Source organism: Ascaphus truei, chromosome 1, assembly GCF_040206685.1.
Source record: "Ascaphus truei isolate aAscTru1 chromosome 1, aAscTru1.hap1, whole genome shotgun sequence".
NCBI classification, from domain to species: domain Eukaryota; kingdom Metazoa; phylum Chordata; class Amphibia; order Anura; family Ascaphidae; genus Ascaphus; species Ascaphus truei.
In genome coordinates, this window is record NC_134483.1 from 12759372 (window position 1) to 12777573 (window position 18202).

The window sequence follows — 18202 nt, forward strand, 5'->3', positions numbered from 1 at the left end:
TGAGTAAAGGCGCTGCCAATGACACGTAAAAAGCGAGTGAGTAAAGGCGCTGCCAATGACACGTAAAGGAGCGGCTCAGTGAGTAAATGTGCTGCCAATGACACGTAAAGGAGCGGCTCAGTGAGTAAAGGCGCTGCCAATGACAGGTAAAGGAGCGAGTGAGTAAAGGAGCGGCTCAGTGAGTAAAGGTGCTGCCAATGACACGCAAAGGAGCGAGTGAGTAAAGGCGCTGCCAATGACACGTAAAGGAGCACGTGAGTAAAGGCACTGCCAATGACACGTAAAGGAGCGAGTGAGTAAAGGCGCTGCCAATGACACGTAAAGAGCGAGTGAGTAAAGGCGCTGCCAATGACACGTAAAGGAGCGGCTCAGTGAGTAAAGGCGCTGCCAATGACACGTAAAGGAGCGGCTCAGTGAGTAAAGGCATTGCCAATGACACGTAAAGGAGCAAGTGAGTAAAGGCGCTGCCAATGACACATAAAGGAGCGAGTGAGTAAAGGCACTGCCAATGACACATAAAGGAGTGGCTCAGTGAGTAAAGGCACTGCCAATGACACGTAAAGGAGCGGCTCAGTGAGTAAAGGCGCTGCCAATGACACGTAAAGGAGCGGCTCAGTGAGTAAAGGCGCTGCCAATGACACGTAAAGGAGCAGCTCAGTGAGTAAAGGCACTACCAATGACACGTAAAGGAGCGAGTGAGTAAAGGCGCTGCCAATGACACATAAAGGAGCGGCTCAGTGAGTAAAGGCGCTGCCAATGACATGTAAAGGAGCGGCTCAGTGAGTAAAGGCGCTGCCAATGACACGTAAAGGAGCGAGTGAGTTAAGGCACTGCCAATGACACGTAAAGGAGCGGCTCAGTGAGTAAAGGCACTGCCAATGACACGTAAAGCAGCGAGTGAGTAAAGGCACTGCCAATGACACGTAAAGGAGCGAGTGAGTAAAGGCGCTGCCAATGACACGTAAAGGAGCGGCTCAGTGAGTAAAGGCACTGCCAATGACACGTAAAGGAGCGGCTCAGTGAGTAAAGGCACTGCCAATGACACGTAAAGGCGCTGCCAATGACACGTAAAGGCGCTGCCAATGACACGTAAGGGCACTGCCAATGACACGTAAAGGCACTGCCAATGACACTGTGTTTGAAGCAGGGCAACTTGGTTAAAATCCCAGTGTAATCTCCTTGTGTCTTCGGGCAAGTCACTTTATCTCCCTGTGCATCAAAAACATAGATTGTAAGCTCACCTGTGCAGGGACTGTGTCTGGAACATTCCCATGTGCTGCATACCGCACGCTGTACTGTAATTGTGACGCGCTCTGAGTCCCAATGGGAGAAAAGCGCGACATGAAATAAAGTTGTCATTATGTATCTCCATCTATCGCTACCTCCACAGAATGTGCCTGACTCTCTATATATTAAAAATATCCACATTTGCCTGTCTCTGCATAGATTCATAAAGGGAGCCGCAGGGCTGAGAGTCTTTCTAGCTTTACTTAGGAAATTCCTAATAACGGTAAATTTAATTTCAGTGAATTCCACCTGGGAGCATCTGACCTACATGAATGAAGCATTTTCACTGCCATCTGCTCCACGACATTGCCAGATGCGGTGTTTTGCCAGAAATATGCGGCAGAAAGACATTTTCCACTGTTTATTCATATGCCACAGACAGGTTTTTAAATCCACTGCCGAGGAGTCTGTTGTGCAAACGTTTTTTTTTTCGAGGTATGAATTGTGGGTATTGGCATGCAAATAAAACATGTACTGTTTGGTTCTGAGCTTCCAAAATCCCAGAGCAGGGACCTCCCCCGGTCACTGCCTTCTGTATGTGACAGATTGTATGCTATCACCTGCAAACAGTATGCAAAGCCAATATCAACGTATACAAGGATGTGTATTCTTCTGCTGTACAGCAACGACAGCTGATCAAAGCAAAGATTCCCTCTTAGCATATTCAGCCGGAGCGGGGTTGATTTTTTGCACACTGTATTTAATCTCCTGCTTTTAACTTAACGTCATTATTAACAGTGGCAGTATCCAACTTTATTCAATCGCATCCGTGAAGCTTTTCCCGCATTTGCATGTACGTGGCACCTGATGCAAAGGATAATACTGTGAGTCTGGGAATAGCTTGCGGGGACACAATACAGGAAAATACAAAAATATAAAAATGTATATAAAAACAACAACGATTTATGAGAGGGCAGGAAATTAAAAATGTATTAGCCAGCAACCGAATGCACAGTATCTCACTGGGATATTTGAAGAGAAAATAATGTATCTCTTTATCTTCCATTCACATCTATAGTATTGAGAGAGAAAATAGTAAAAAAAAAAAAGTCAGATACAAATTAAAGGCGTGTTTACATTATCTGGAGCAATAACTTCAATTTCCACTGCAGCCCTTTCTTGACCCTCTCTCTGATTTGTTTGATTATTTAAAGGCGAAATGAATAAAAAATATATATATGCATATTCACTGAAAAAAATTACTATGTGATATATATTATTTTATTTATATATATATTATTTTAACCAAAGTTGTGATATATATATATCTCAAATGAGGACAGCTTTCATCCAGGGTGGGGAAAGTTACCCAATTCTCTTACAGCTTGCCATTGATTGCTAATGTGGCTATCAGGGCTCCCATTGAGAGGGCGTAGGTAGCCAAAGTGACAATCAATGGGTTTTTGTAATATTTTATTTACTTAACATGTTTTATGTTTTTAATTACTTTAATATGTCTTTTTGTGGCGTAAGGGAGTGTAGGTGTTTGTGGAGGGCCTCCTGGGGCATGGTGGTAGGAGTTAACTCCCTGTTTGTCTTAACAGTTGGTAAAGCACAGCATGGCAATGCTTTTCTAGCAACTTAGGTAGCCATGGGGGGATAGGTAGAATCGTAGAATAGTTTTACTTGTGTTAGTTGTTGCCTACAATACAGCATTTTTTATTGCATTAAACTTCGATAAAGCCCTTGTCCTGCGCTATCACACTTGATAAAATAAGGGCTTATGGGGCACATGCATCAAGCGCCCCCATTCCGGTGTTACCTCCAATTGACTTGAATGGGCGCAATAACTCATACCGGCTCTTGATGCATACGCCCCTACGTGTCCCCAATTCTGTATGGATATTCAGTTACATGCTCTAGGATCTGTTGTCTCAATGGTTTTCCTTTTAGTCCCCCCAGTGTTCAGATGTAGTGACCATTATAGAAAGCCGTGGCACGCTTCATCGGGACATACACTACCGTGCTATTTCACCCACGGCAGCACCCCACGGGATACAATAACAGTGGCTACATCTGTATTGTAATCGGCAGGGACACAAGCAAATAAACAATGTAACTCATGCGACAGTTAAATATATAAATGTATACTTCTCACCTGAGCCCAAACCACAGGCTTTACATTCAGAACATTAGGGAAAGCGAGTGGTGGGGTAGATAGCTGAGATTTCTTTTGTTTCCGTGTAACATTTTAACACTTAATTAGTGTTAAAATTCTTAAAATACAATGTAACATTTTAATTAGATTGTGAGCTTTTCGGAGCAGGGACTCTTCTTCTGCAATGTTACTTTTATGTCTGAAGCACTTATTCCCTTGATCTGTTATTTGTATTATTTGTTATTTATATGATTGTCAAGTGGATTACTGCTGTGAAGCGCCATGTACATTAATGGCGCTATATAAATAAAGGCATACATACTGTACATACAACACACACACTGGGAGAGTTGCTGCTTGAGAGAGTGAGTTCAAATAAAGATTATCACTGAATTTTCTGGTACGATTGAGTTTTAAACCGGATCACCTCTTAAAATACCCCATTTTTGATGTTTTTTTTAATGAGTGCTGATGCTGTATTATACTTGGTGAAGAACGGGTTAAAGTTTTCTGATTTAAACTTTTTATTTTAACCTTCCTGCTAAAATGATTATATCTGATCAGACTTTGACTACCAATGGTTCATTCACTAATCCAGAAATGTATCTTCGCTCTATAAATGTTATAATCTATGTCGCGTAAGCAGTTACTTCTCATACTCTGAAACTGACCAAAGGTGATATTTTCAAATCATTGTTTCCGATATATTGCTGGTTCGCTTCAAGATAGCTATTGCTGTCCACTTTAAGTGTAAAAGGCTTTGGATTGGATTGCATTGCAAATAAAAATGTCCAAATATATTAAAAAAAAAAATTACTTGGCAAAGAACTGCTTTGTGTGTAAAATGTCAAAAAAGCAATCATTTAATTTCCCCACAAAATAAAATGGTTCCTCCCTCTCTGAGGTCGCTCCCTTTTTCCTGAATGCGCTTGAATATCCCTCTGTCTGTTAGTGGGGGGGTTAGCCAGCCGGGCCCACTATAAAACTCTCATTCTTTCGCACTCAGCTCCTCGTGTACGGTATCGTGGATAATTTCGCATGCCGGGTTTCTGTTCCCATTCTTCAGAGTTAGCATGTTGACTATTCAAATGACATCTGCATGTTCTTTGGGAATATTTATAGATTTTTGTCAAATTTCTTAATCCATTACTACGACTCCTACTGCTTTTATGTGTCACTTTCTCAAATGTTTGTTCTATACAGTTTTCCAGTTGAGATATTTTCTTTCTTTGGTTCCAATTTATTTAGGCATTTTCACCCCAATCTTTATTTCTTATTAACAGTGATGTTTCCTTTCCATAATAACAGTGTTTCCCTTCTCTCATTTTTCTCTTAGTCCATATTGTAAACATTGAAGTCCTTCTAGGTGTTTAGGTGTGTTTACGTTATATTTGAGCATATTAATTTCCCTGTCCATCTTTGCCAGAGTTTGCTGTCTGTGTGAGATTAAGAAATCCATTAATTCAAAGTAACTATTGTGTAATATTCTGTTCCATTCCTTAATAAAATCCTCATGATTCAAGTCATACTGTAGGTAGGGATTTAAATAAATATAGTCCTCTGGGTATACTATCAGATGTAAAGTATTTTCTAATGTGACAGTATAGCACCATTAACTAAGATGTAACTCTGGGCTTCCCTGATGCTTTGGTGAAATTGGGCTCCTTATCACTGAATACTTGATCAGATGCAGTATATCAAGATCCCTTCTATTAAATAATGTAGAATCCGAATCACTCATTGTATCTTTAGCCTAATATACTGAATCAATCAAATATTTCCCTGAGCAACTCCAGACTTAGAATTGAAACAGAGGAAATTAGTTACGCTCAAACGGTGTGAAGGACTCGGTGCAGTATTCAAGGATAACTTCCAAGAAGTATTTAAATATATAAAAATGCGTATAAATGGGAGAGCAAAGCTCAGGATGAATAATGTGACAAAGCCCAGAGTAATAAATAAATAATAAAATAATTCTTATAATAATTACATTATTATCCGTTTTACATAGAGTCAGAATGGCAGAGGTCCAGTTTTACCATTTACAAAAGTATCATTGTTTTGTTTTACCTGAATTAGTATGGTGATGTTTATTTCATACAGGAGCTATCATTTATTTATCTGTAGGGAGGTAGGTAAACCAAGACGAAAGGAGTGGACCGAAACGGCTTATTGAGTATGGGGCCTTTAGTGATTTGTCTATTATGAGAGACTGCACCTGTATAATATTTCACCTTCTAACTTATCAATAAATGAGGTTGAACAGAAACATTTCAATCTTCAGAAAGGATTGGCGTCTTACACATAGAAACAGAGAAATTGATGACAGATATGAGCCACTTGGTCCACATACTCTGCCCATTCTCCTAACCGATGTGAGACCTCAGAGCCTATTAGATCATCCTTTGGTTTATTTCATAGGTAGAATAGTCTTGCATCTACCCTAAGCATTTTAGCATTTTTGTACTGTACTAGCAAACAGGAAAAAGAAATTCCAGAATCCAAAGCTCAGCTGTAGAGAGACAATGTCCAAATTGTATATTGTACTCATGGATGATATAGCAAACTTGTAGTACTGGATAGAATAACACCCCTCTCTAAATAATCTGTCTCCAAATGTACTCCTATATGTGGGGGACCTGTGTACTAAAGGTGAGGCTCAGTAAATAATGTCTGGCACCCTTGCACAGTAAATTGTCGTCCCCCTGGAGAAAGACAGAAAATAAAGAGGTATAATTCCAAAACACAATGAGTGGAGTGGATAACTCACAGTTGGGAGCTGGTGTAGTCCAGTACAGCGTGCATCATGTGTGTAGATAACAGCAGCAGAAGTTCCATGAAGGAGGCACCAGAGCACAGCAATGAAAAGGAGGGGGCTACACACCGAATAAAGTTAAAAATCCTTTATTCCATGATTGACATCATGGTAGTGGATGAGTAAAAGGACTCTCTTATGCGTTTCGGGCCGTCGACCGAAACGCGTAAGAGAGTCCTTTTACTCATCCACTACCATGATGTCAATCATGGAATAAAGGATTTTTAACTTTATTCGGTGTGTAGCCCCCTCCTTTTCATTGCTGTGCTCCGGTGCCTCCTTCATGGAACTTCTGCCTTTGTACTGTACTAGCCTCTCTCCCACCTCCGTTGGGAAGCTACTCCGTGAATCCACCATCCTTTCCATGAAGACGATTTTCCGGAGTCTCCCACCCATCAGTTTCCGAGCACGGCCTCTTGTTCTCGGTAGTAGTTCTCTTTCTTGTTGAAATTCTAGCTGCATTTAGAAGTTCCTATCATATCCCCTCTCCCCTTTCTCTCCTCTCTCTTATACATGTTGAGTTCGCTTTGAAGTTAGACTTTAGATTTACAGATGAAAATGTCAGTTCTGGCCCATATTTTGAGGAAATCGGGGAATTTGACAGGGACAATCCTCAGCATAGTACATAGACGCTGTAATGGCCCATCGGACTAACACTGCGTTTGAATGGGCAAAATGGGTACAGTCCCATTCAAACGCAAGGACCCCCACTGTGTTTATCTGATGGACCTTTACAGCTGAGGATTTTCTATGAGATGTTTGAGAATTTTCCTGAGACACTGGGCCAGAACCGACAGTTTCATCTGTAGGTGTGGCACACGGAAGAAAATAGATTAATGATACAAATGATTTAGCAGGGTCCCCAGTCATACTAAGCTCACATAACACGGTTTCCCATGATATCATACAGTATTTCAATTCACTGGAGCCTATGCTCGCTATAAATGTTTCCTTTTGACTAATTTAGCGCTGAAATGTTGCTATCATATTGAAGCATCAGTAATACTGTTCAATTGCCATCCTCAGATTGAAGTATTTCCTAATGTCTTAAACTGGCTGCCATCCCCACTACACGGTCCTCACATTGTAGCAGAATACGCTTGTATAGATATCAGGAACGTTATCCAAAAAGCAAATGATATGCAAAAACATGTGACATTACAAGGCACACAGGGGGTAGGTTAACGCCATGTCATTTGAGGATATGCAATGTTACTTTAAAACAACATGACATATTCCTACACTACCTTCACTTGTATACCTTTTGTAATATATTAACCCCCAGGGGAAATCTAGCCATGACCACTAAGGGCTACAAGGGGGTAAAATTAAACAAACTACCCACATTTGCCAACAAAATAGATTAGAAAGGCATTGCCATGCTATGGTAGGTAAGGGTTAAACTCCTACCAGGCTCTCCCCAGGGGGGCTTCTATTCCCCAATCAAGTGTGGAGGAATAGCTTCAATTAAGATGGATGATTGAACTTCATTCAAGATGGATGCCAGCAGATTAGAGTTAGGCCCTCAGGCCAAGGATTAGGCCTAATTGGAGGCTGCATTTTATTTTTAATAGCATTTTGTTTGTAAGTGGCGGTTAGTTATTCTTATAAAAAGGGGTTTCTAGGTATGTTTGGGGTGGCGTGGGGTAGTGGGCAATGGGTGATGGTGCACAGGGTAGGTGGTTAGGCATTTCACAAAAAATGTGGCATAAACCTTTTGAAAATGCTGTTCAGAGTAGTGTTACCTTGTTTAAAAGCAATGTGCCTCCAGTAATGAACCACTTCTTTCTATTGCACTACAAACGCTGTCTGTAATGTATCCATATCTTTTTCCAATGGTTAAAAAAATCTAATTAATTCAAAGATACAGTTGTTCAAAATATGTATTCTGTTTATCAGTAAATGACTGATTCTCTCTATCAAAGTTGGTGCTTTTACAATCTGAAGCCCCCTGTGCATCCTTCCCCATTTTCAGCCTCGCCTCATCCTCACTGTATCCCACCTTTTGTTCAGCTGCACTCTGCACTATTTCAGCCCAGCTGAGCACAAGAGGGCCTTACATTTTCCATTGCTTTGATCTGCAATTCAATCTACATTGGTTGAATCAAAAACTATATCAGTGTATGCCCGCTCTACTGCTTCCATTATCAGACATAAATGTTTTGGAATCTCTTTGTGAGCCATTAGAAGATGTATAATTCAGATGAGCCGTTACATCGGAAAATTATATTTCGAACATGTACAGTATATCACAATAAGTGAACCATAAATATTCCAATATTACAACTCCATTGCCTTTTTGGGTGCGAGCTGCATGTGTAAAGAACATTGGAAATAGTTCAGCTCTCTTCAGTTTTTATTGCATCTTGTCTTTTCAGAGATATAGTATAATTTTTTCTCATAATTACTTTGCGGCGATTCCGTAATACAATACAGCTAATGGAGCTAAGCATCATTTCCAAGTATTTCTTGACTGTTAAAACTCATTCTTATTGAATTTAGTGGTTTCTCCATCCAACAGTGCCTACCTCTCAGCATTTTAATTGAATGAGGGAAGAGGGGTGGTATTCTATGTGAACACAATAAAAGAAGGTGCTGACACCATAATTGCTCTTTAAATTTCCTTTAATACAATTTTCTTTTTTTTTGTTTAATCGGGCAGGTTAGGAGGGAACATACAGTAAAAGATGCCTAGGGGAAAAAAGCATACACTATAAAACTGAAATGCCGCCCAAACTGTTAACTGTTGATTTTAAGTCAAACAAAACTCAGTTAATGTAGCTGTGTGTCCAAAACCTAATTTGGAGATAATTCTATTGCCCAGATCCACAAAGCTCCGTTATTAATTTAACACCTCATTAAGTGCTAACCGGTATCTTTAAAGCTCCCTAAACAGTGTTAAGTCCTGTTTTCAGCCACAACAATCCCTTGTATTACTATAACGGACGTTAGTGCTAAGGATATACAATAGAGGTGTTCCCTGTGAGAGCATCTATCCTCAGAGATCTGTTATAGTCAATGCAGGGATTAAACGATGCATTACTTATGTCAGGGAGACACAACATTTTCTGGGGGGTGAAGTGATTAAAGAGGCCCCGTGCTCTTGCCCAAAGCATTTACATTAAATGACAGGGGAGCGAACGAGGCCTCTGTATATCACTTACCTTGTTTCCGTCAGCTTCTGACAACGTGTCGCCATGGCAAAGCGACATCACAACGCCAGAAAACACCAGAGAAAAGGTAAGAGGGGGGGGCATGAGCAGAGGGGGAGAGCAGGCAGGGGGGCGCCGATGAAAAAGTTTGCAGACCCCTGACTTATGTCATACTTAAAGGTGGACAATACAAACACAAAAAAGCCCAATGCTACATTCAACATGACAAAAATACGCAGTGAAATACCTATATATTCTCTTGAAAATTGGTCATTTAGTTAAACCCTTTGGCCAAATTGTTATAAGCCTGCAAGCCACATCAATGCATGACCATTAGCAGGTCCTAACGCTACCTGATTAAAATTCTCATTTACCTCTAATCTGGAAGGAGAATGATCACATTGGATCTGTCCAAACCCAGTAACATGAAAAAGACCTGCTAACTTAGAAACGTGGGGAAGAGCGATCTTAAACCCTGGGGAGAGGGGCCACTTAACTCCAAACAGCTGAGACCATCTGAAAACAAAATGTAATAAACACACAAAATCCCAGCAAGCTCAAGGAACCCCAAAACCCGCCACATTATATATATATATATATATATATATATATATATATATATATATACGTATATAAGTGTCCAAAAGGAGTGCTAGTGGGCGTTTTGCCAAATGTATACAACAAAAGACAAAAAAGCCCAATGCTACATACAATATGAAAAAATACACATTGAAATACCTATATATTCTCTTGAAAAGGGGACATTTAGTTAAGTTAGCAGGTCTTTTTCACTTTACTGTGTTTGGACAGATCCAATGTGATCATTCTCCCTCTAAATTAGAGGTAATTGAGAATATATATATATATATAGTGGGTTTTGTGGTTTCTTGAGCTTGCTGGGATTTCGTGTGATACTTAAAGGTGGCACTAGCACCCTTCCAACCTTGAAATATGGTCTAGAGAGGAAAGAGGGACATACCTATTTTACTTAAGAGTCAAGTGCTATATATATATATATATATATATATATATATATATATATATATATATATATCCCCTCAAACCAACCATGAAACAACATGTGGAGAAACGCCTATGTTCAAAAAGGAGGATACCTGGAACATACTGTATACTTGTAGAAGCCATTCAAATATACTTTGTATATCCTACTAGCATATACTACGTATATCCCAGGTATCCCAAGTATTCTCCCTCATGAGCACAGGTGTCTCGCTTCATTTTGTTTCTTTGTTTCTCTGCATTTCTCTGTCCCTTTCTCTCCGTATTTTAGGGTGTAGAGTGAGATTATTCCTCCTTTGGACAAGACAACCATGTTAATATGTACCTGAAGTTGTTTTTTTTTTGTTGCATATAATTAGCTTTGTGTATTGGCCTTAACCTCAGGGAATATAACGTCCATTACTGATTGTGATAACATGATGATGTTATGAGCCCTGATTTTACTCACCTGGTCCGAAGCAGCGATTCAAGGTGTTTTTAGACAAAAATTCCAAATAGACTTCACAGGGGATTTTTGTCCGAGAACGGACACTTTAGCATATAAAGGAGAAGGCCCTAAATACCCTATAAATGTATTCTCTTTACCTCAGTGAATGTAGTGATAATTGTATACAGTCAGAAGGTGGGCTCATACTTTTGTGGAGATATCATTGTCCACTAGAGCTTACCCTGAGAACTGAGCTTCTATACTGTACTAAAGGGCCCTATCATGTTTCAGCTCTACTGGTAGTGAAAGGATTATTTACGAAAGACCCCCAGATACAAAACTGGAGCGAAAACAGTGCAAAGAAATGATAATCAGATTTGTAAAAAAGCATTTAATTTTGTTTCCAACGGGATCCTTTTCATTAGATAAAGTTATGCCTCTTCCTTGCACTTGCTTTGCTTAAGGTTTTGCCACCGGGAGACTTTAGTAAATAAGATCAGATAGATTTAAATAAATAGGACTCAGACCTTCTTCCAGGACAGGAAATCGGACTTCACAGCGTACTGAATAAGGCCTCGGCCAGGGTAAATGCACGCTCGCTCTCGAGCGCTGAGCAAGTTGGAGCAATTACTGGCCTTTTGAAAAAGAGCTGTTGCATGCGGGGTGGGGCGTGTCAGGGGGTGTGGCCATGATGTCACAGAGCTGGTTCGCCATCATTGGGTGAACTGCTCATGTGACCCGGACGTTGCACGACAAATACAAATTGATTTGTCTCCTCAAGCAGCGCTCCTCTGAACTCTCACGGGAACGCGTGCGCTTATTACAGCCGCTCGCATTGCCTCACGCCATCTCAAAGTGTCACGTGCAAGCGAGCCTTCACCCTGGACGAGGCCTAAGGGCACAAGGAGGCTGAAAAGTCCCATTCTAGTCAATGAGAGTTTTCCTTTGGTATGGGTATGTTGCTGCTGTCCGTGGTACTGACGGAGCTATAGCCTGTTGTTTCCACTCCTGCACTGGCACGTATTCATTAGGCCGCGATTACAGTGGTGCCGCCGGAAACAAATTACTGTATAGCAATGAAGGCGCATATAGCGCTGGGTCAAGCACCACGGATCGATAGATACCAGAGGAGCTATATAAATTGTTCTTGCAGCGCAATGGCCGCGTCACATGAGCTGTTCAGCCAATGAGGGCAAACCGCTCACGTGACATCACAGCCACATCTCTGCGACGCCTCCCTGTCGCCTCCCGATGCCTCCAGCCTGCAGTGCGCGCCACGTGCGTGTGATGTTACGCGGTCGCACGCACGCCGGCACTATAATCGCGGCCTTAAACTGCAACATCTGCGTTTCCGTGAAAAAAGCCAGAAATATTGCATGGAAACACACCTGTCTGTAATCATTAAACGCACACGGTCCTGTCCGAAGCGCCTCCTAGACATTTCTTTTTAGCCGGACAAATACATGTAATCTGCAAATCTGGTGCGTAAATGAAGAAATCTCGGAAATGAAGAAATCTCGGAAATGAAGGCTTCACAACTTGCTCAAGTTGGGAATTGGTAGCTAAAATCAGACACTATTTCCCCCCCCCCCCCTTCCACAAGCTGACAATAATAGCTTGTCTATATAATTAATGGGAGTTTGTTGCACGGTAGGTGTTAAAGGTGCCGTTTCACATATTAACACATCGAACAAATGTCAGTGATGTGTTTAATAGGTTCAATCTTGGTGATTGATTGTTCTCAAAACACATTTCTAATGTTGGAGTTTTCGTTTTTTTAAATTAACATCGTGGGCTGTAATAGTTACATGTAACACACAATTAACTTGAGATTGAAATGTATTTTATATTAAAATAAAAACACTGATTTGTTTCTTTTTTTTCTTTGTCATTTTGTAACCATTAACATATACGGTAGTTGTATCCCTTTTAAACCACATAACCATATTAATGTCACCAGTACAGTCTAGTGAACCTCCACTATGTTATAAATCTCAACACACGTCAACATATCTCATTAAAAGTATGTGGAAACGAGTGGTGTTTTTAAGGAATGAATGTAATGAAAATTCTTATAAAATAAGGGGAAATTCTCCTTTTTTATCACTATTTCCTGCATATAATGATTCGTTTTACTCCCTGCACGTACAGATATAGCAGAACTCGCTGTATCCGGAGCCGCTACAGAAAGAGCGTAAAGTGCTGTCACCACATGCTTATGGTTTGCTTATGGTTTGGACCCCCCATAGTAATAATCCTTCAGCGCCGGAGCAGCCACGATCGCGGTCACGCAGCTTGCCACAATGTCAGACACCGTTAGGCTTGCTACACCTGTATGCAATTTAATACTTAGGACGAACTCCATGCTGTTGTTTATAATTGCATCCTTTGATGGATATTATTAAATGAATTTGCTAAATCCGGAAAATGCCATGAAAAATAGACATGTATTTTAAACAATATATCCTTATTTTTTTTAGAACCCAAGGTATTCCCGTTCTGGTAACCAGATTCCGCAGAGAGCTTTAACATTCTGTATCTCCCCTTTTATAACACTGTTTGTTGAACCTGTTTGATCACAAGGAAAACATATGCTGTCGTGAAATAACCAGGATGCCAAAATGACAAAATCAGCTCAAAAGTTACAGAGTGACTGGCCCACCTCGAAAAGTGCGACAGATTCAATTTTCACAGGACACAAAGAAAGTGATATATTTTACATTACCGTTGAGTATTTGTTTTCCCGAAGCTAAATAGGTTGACGACTTATAGAAAGATCGTGCCTACAGGGTGGGATTACTCCTTGAAGTGAGTAACATGTAGTTATTTTAAGAATCAAATTGCTACAAGTGTACAATCCAACTATAAGTATACTGCTGCGGCCAAGTTTATTCGAGCATTTGCCCGTTCTTGGCCGCAGCAGTAGCCTGGCGCGCGCCCGAGTGTGACGGGCGCACGCCGAAGCAGCGGAAGAGCGCCCTCCGATCGGGGCGCTCTCCCTACCGCTACCGGGTCCGCCGGGTCCCCCGGAACCCCCTGCCGCCGTCCCGCAGATCGCGGGACACCAGGGCTCCCTCGGGGAGCCCTGGACGCGCGTGCAGGGGGCGCAGGCTCCCGAAGACGCGTGACCGCGCGTCTATGACGCGCGGCACGCCGAGGGGCGGCCACTAGCAAGCCGGGAAATCTCCCGGCTTGCGGTACCGGCCACACTTTAATAAAGTGTGTCGGTAGTGTACACCGTATACACCTTTTCTGATTATATTTTAAAATAAAGAAAAACGGTGCTGCACCCCACTTCCCAGCTGATAATTATGGTTGCAAACGCGTTGGTTACTGCTCGTGAATAGAGATGTGCGATGCCGTCCCAACTGTGCTCGCAACATTTTTATGAAAACTGTCGTCATTTCGTGATATACAATATGTTGCCAAACTTTGCAGGGCAAAAAGAATGATGAAATCAGCCATAGATGCTGCAGATACAAACGCCGTCTGACAACACTGAGAGATCCAAACCCTGAAATAGCACTGCGAGGAAGGAGAGAAAGAAGGATGCCTGAGATACCTGGGAAATAATCTTAACTGCATATTCAAATGAGTTCATTAGCTCATTTGCATGTTTGTAATTATCTTATTGCCCAGGGGTGTTCTCGGGTCTTTCATTAGGGCCCATGTTCACTAACAGGTGCTAAGCTTCAGCACACCCTAACTTCGTACAAGTTAACGGGAATTAAGACGTGGTAAAGCTTAGCTAACCTTTAGTGAATCTGAGCCCACACGTTGTTTAGTGAAGTGGTTTCCAACCTTTTCTTGGTTAAGGAACCCTGTGTGAAATTCTGAGGAATCCCCAAACATTTCTAATAGCAACACTGATACCAGATGCATTGTAAATTCTTCTGTATTTGATACAGTTTTCGAATGACTAGAAAATTGCAAGGAACCCTTTAGGGATGCTCGGGGAACCCTTGTTGAAAAACAGTGGTTTAGAGGAATGTTTTGGGAGATTATAACTATAATTCAACTGGTACTCCCCCTTCCACTCCACTCCTTCCCCTCTCCCCCCTCCAGCCTCCTCCCTCCTCCCCCTCCTCCTCACACCCTCCACTTCCCTCCCCCTCCTCCCTCTTCCCCCTCCTCCTCCCTCTTCCCCCTCCTCCTCCCTCTTCCCCCTCCTCCTCCCTCTTCCCCCTCCTCCTTCCCCCCTCTCCTCCCCTGCTCCTCCCCCCTCATACATAATGTTAGGAAGTAGAAATAATGATATTAATGTTAATAATAATAATAAATAATAATAATAATAATCATCATCATCATCATTGGCAAATTTCTTTCCAAATAGTAAAAACAAAAATAAAAAAGCAAGCATACACACACAGGCAAAGAATGAAAATCTCATTCTAACAGGCTCTCACAGGGGCTGCCTTGCATAGCGTTAGAAAGTAATAATGCAGAAACATGTCTCTTTCCCTGTGTGCCCTCCGGCAGCGGTGAGTTCTCCGCCCTCAGAAAGCACACAGGGGAAATGCTGTTCAATGGAAATTACTTCTTTTTTTTTTGGTGAAGCGTGCAAGATTTTCATGTTTTAATTTATTAAAATACAATGAAGTGCAGCTCGGTGTCATCGTACTGTGCTGGGCTTTTTACTGTTTCCGGCAAGCTTGTTAAATGAAAAGTCAATGCTAATTCGATATATAAAAGGAATCCTGAGACTTGGTCAGGCCCCATACTTCTCACGCGAATTTGGGTGAGATGAAGTAGAGTTTAACTGAAAATAAAAACACCATAAAAATAAGAAGACAATTAAGAGGGTTCATATCTCTGCTTAAAGCTGCCGACCAAGCAATATCCTATTTGTGTTTATTTGTAATAAATCAGTCTGTACTATGAGAAAATACTTGTAGCATTTTTTTAAACAACTCTGAATGACATTTTTAATGTATTCTAATGTAACAAGCCTTTTTTGTTTCTATAGCAACCATTTACAAAGTCACATCCTCTTCTGAAACAGAATACTCCATTGCAGCCATTTAGTGAACCCCGGAGCCGAATCTTCGCCAGTCGATCACAGGAGAACTGATCGATCGGCAACATAGCTAATAGCTCACTCCCCTCATAACGCTTTGCTTGGGGTCCTAAGAATCACATCGCTTATAAGCGGATCATGTTAGAATTAATGTACAATTGTATGCATTGTGCAATAAAGTATTTAAGACACCAATCATCATGTTGTAAAGTTTAAAACTAGTGATACAACTAAAGTGATAAACTAGTTTTTGCCCCTTTATCCGAAATATGACATTGATCCTAAAAGAAAGATAGTTCAGTGTTATATGGGTACGTAAATCACGCCAATTCTAGTGCGTGTCTGGAAGATCTGATTCTTTGAGGGAATCTCATTCACTTGCAATAGTGCTGGCCATGATCGGGCTATGTCACACAGAAATTCCTCCCAAAGTCAGTTTTATAAAAGAAAGCCCATGTAAACCCCAATTTTATGCTTCACCTTTTTTTTTTTTCTTTATATATGTCCTATAGCTGGAGTGGCCAACTCCGGTCCTCGCGATCCACCAACAGGTCAAGTTTTCAGGCTATGCCTGCTTCAGCACAGCTGATTCAGCACAAGTGGCTCAATCGAAAGACTGGGCTACTGATTGAGTCACCTGTGCTGAAGCAGGGATATCCATAATACCTGGCTTGTTGGTGGCAATTGTGGACTGGAGTCGGCCGCCCCCTGTCCTACAGTATATAAACCTTTGTGCCAATGCAGAAGAGATCAGCCTGTAACCCCGGTTATGTACACTTTTCTTACTAAACAGATTAACCCTTTGCGGTCCTATGCCGGAATATATCCGACAAAATATTTTAGTACTTGCGGTCCAATGTCGGATTTCCCCAGCATTCCCCTTGCACTTCTCCCAGCAGCCGCACTGACCCCTCCTCTTCCCCCCCAGCCCAGCACCAATCCCCATCAGCAGCCCCGCACCCCAGCAGCCTCACTGACCCCCCCCCCCCCAGCCCGGTACGATCCCCATCAGCAGCCTTGCACCCCAGCAGCCTCACTGACCCCCCCCCCCCCAGCCTGGCACCGATCCCCATCAGCAAACCCGCACCCCAGCAGCCTTACTGACCCCTTCCCCCCAGCCCGGTACGATCCCCATCAGCAAACCCGCACCCCAGCAGCCTTACTGACCCCTTCCCCCCCAGCCCGGCACGATCCCCATCAGCAAACCCGCACCCCAGCAGCCTTACTGACCCCTTCCCCCCCAGCCCGGCACGATCCCCATCAGCAAACCCGCACCCCAGCAGCCTTACTGACCCCCTCCCCCCCCCCAGCCTGGCACCGATCCCCATCAGCAGCCCCGCACCCCAGCAGCCTCACTGACCCCACCCCTCCCCCCAGCCCGGCATGATCCCCATCAGCAGCCCCGCACCCCAGCAGCCTCACTGATCCCGCCCTCCCCCCAGCCCGGCACCGATTTCCCCCTCCCCCCCACCTCAGCCCCACAGCGCACTGCTCCCCACAGACAGCCCCACGATGCCCCAGCAGCTGACACCGGAGGTAGGGGGCAGGGGGGGGCAGTGTGTGTGGTTTGGGTGTGGTGTGAGTGTGCTGTGTGTGCTGTGAGTGTGTACAGTGTGCAATGTGTGTGCAGTGTGCGTGCGGATCGCTCTATAACGGGGGTTGAGCTATATGTGGGGGGTTTTTTCCGAAAATTTAATTAGACCTGCTGGCGCACTTAGTGAAAATTAATTGGACCGCAAAGGGTTAAATTCCTAGACACTAATATTACATTATAAACCTGTATACAAAAGGGGTGAAGAAATCAGATCAATGAGTTGCAACTTTCTGTGGCCATCAGTCCTCAGTGTAACGCCTGCATGACCACAGACCTGGCCAGTCCCCAGTACTGAGGTGGGTAGGGTTATAACACGCACCCACAGGGGTGAGGGTGTGCCCTGGAGTGTGGTAGTGCGTTGCCGGGCCTGTAGAAAGAAGGTTAAGGTATACTTGCAACGCCTTGGGTTTCAGAGTTCGGATAGTGATGTACGTGTGCCAGAGTCTAGGGCAATAGAGAGCAGGAAAGTGATGTCCGTGTGCCAGAGTCCAGGGGCAATAGAGAGCAGGATAGTGATGTCCGTAAGCCAGAGTCCAGGGGTAACAGAAGGCAGCAAAGTCGTATTCGTAAGCAGGGTTCAAGGGCAGGAGAGAGCAGGGTAATCCAGTACAAAGCAGAGTTCAAGCCAGGGAGATCCAAAGGTAAGCAGGAACAGGAACAAACGCTGAAAGAGACAGGAGAGCCAAGCATAGGACTGCACACACAGGGGTCACAAGAATCTATGCAGAGCAATGAGTGAGAGGACAGACAGGGGTTATAAAGGAGGGAACACCAATGGGAGAGAGAGGAGGA

The 18202-nt window shown here is 42.8% G+C and overlaps 1 long non-coding RNA gene across 2 annotated transcripts in view; it reads left to right on the forward strand.

Moving 5' to 3' along the window:
* The window catches only part of LOC142476956 (uncharacterized), a 31790-nt gene extending 15824 nt beyond the window's left edge, over positions 1 to 15966 (forward strand). Inside the window, exon 4 of one of the 2 annotated variants that reach the window (XR_012792141.1) lies at positions 15766 to 15966. This is a non-coding gene — a long non-coding RNA (uncharacterized LOC142476956). Of the gene's footprint in view, positions 1 to 1526; positions 4437 to 15765 lie in introns of those variants that run through there. The other variant, XR_012792136.1, reaches the window with a different exon arrangement.
* The last annotated feature ends 2236 nt before the right edge of the window (positions 15967 to 18202 follow it).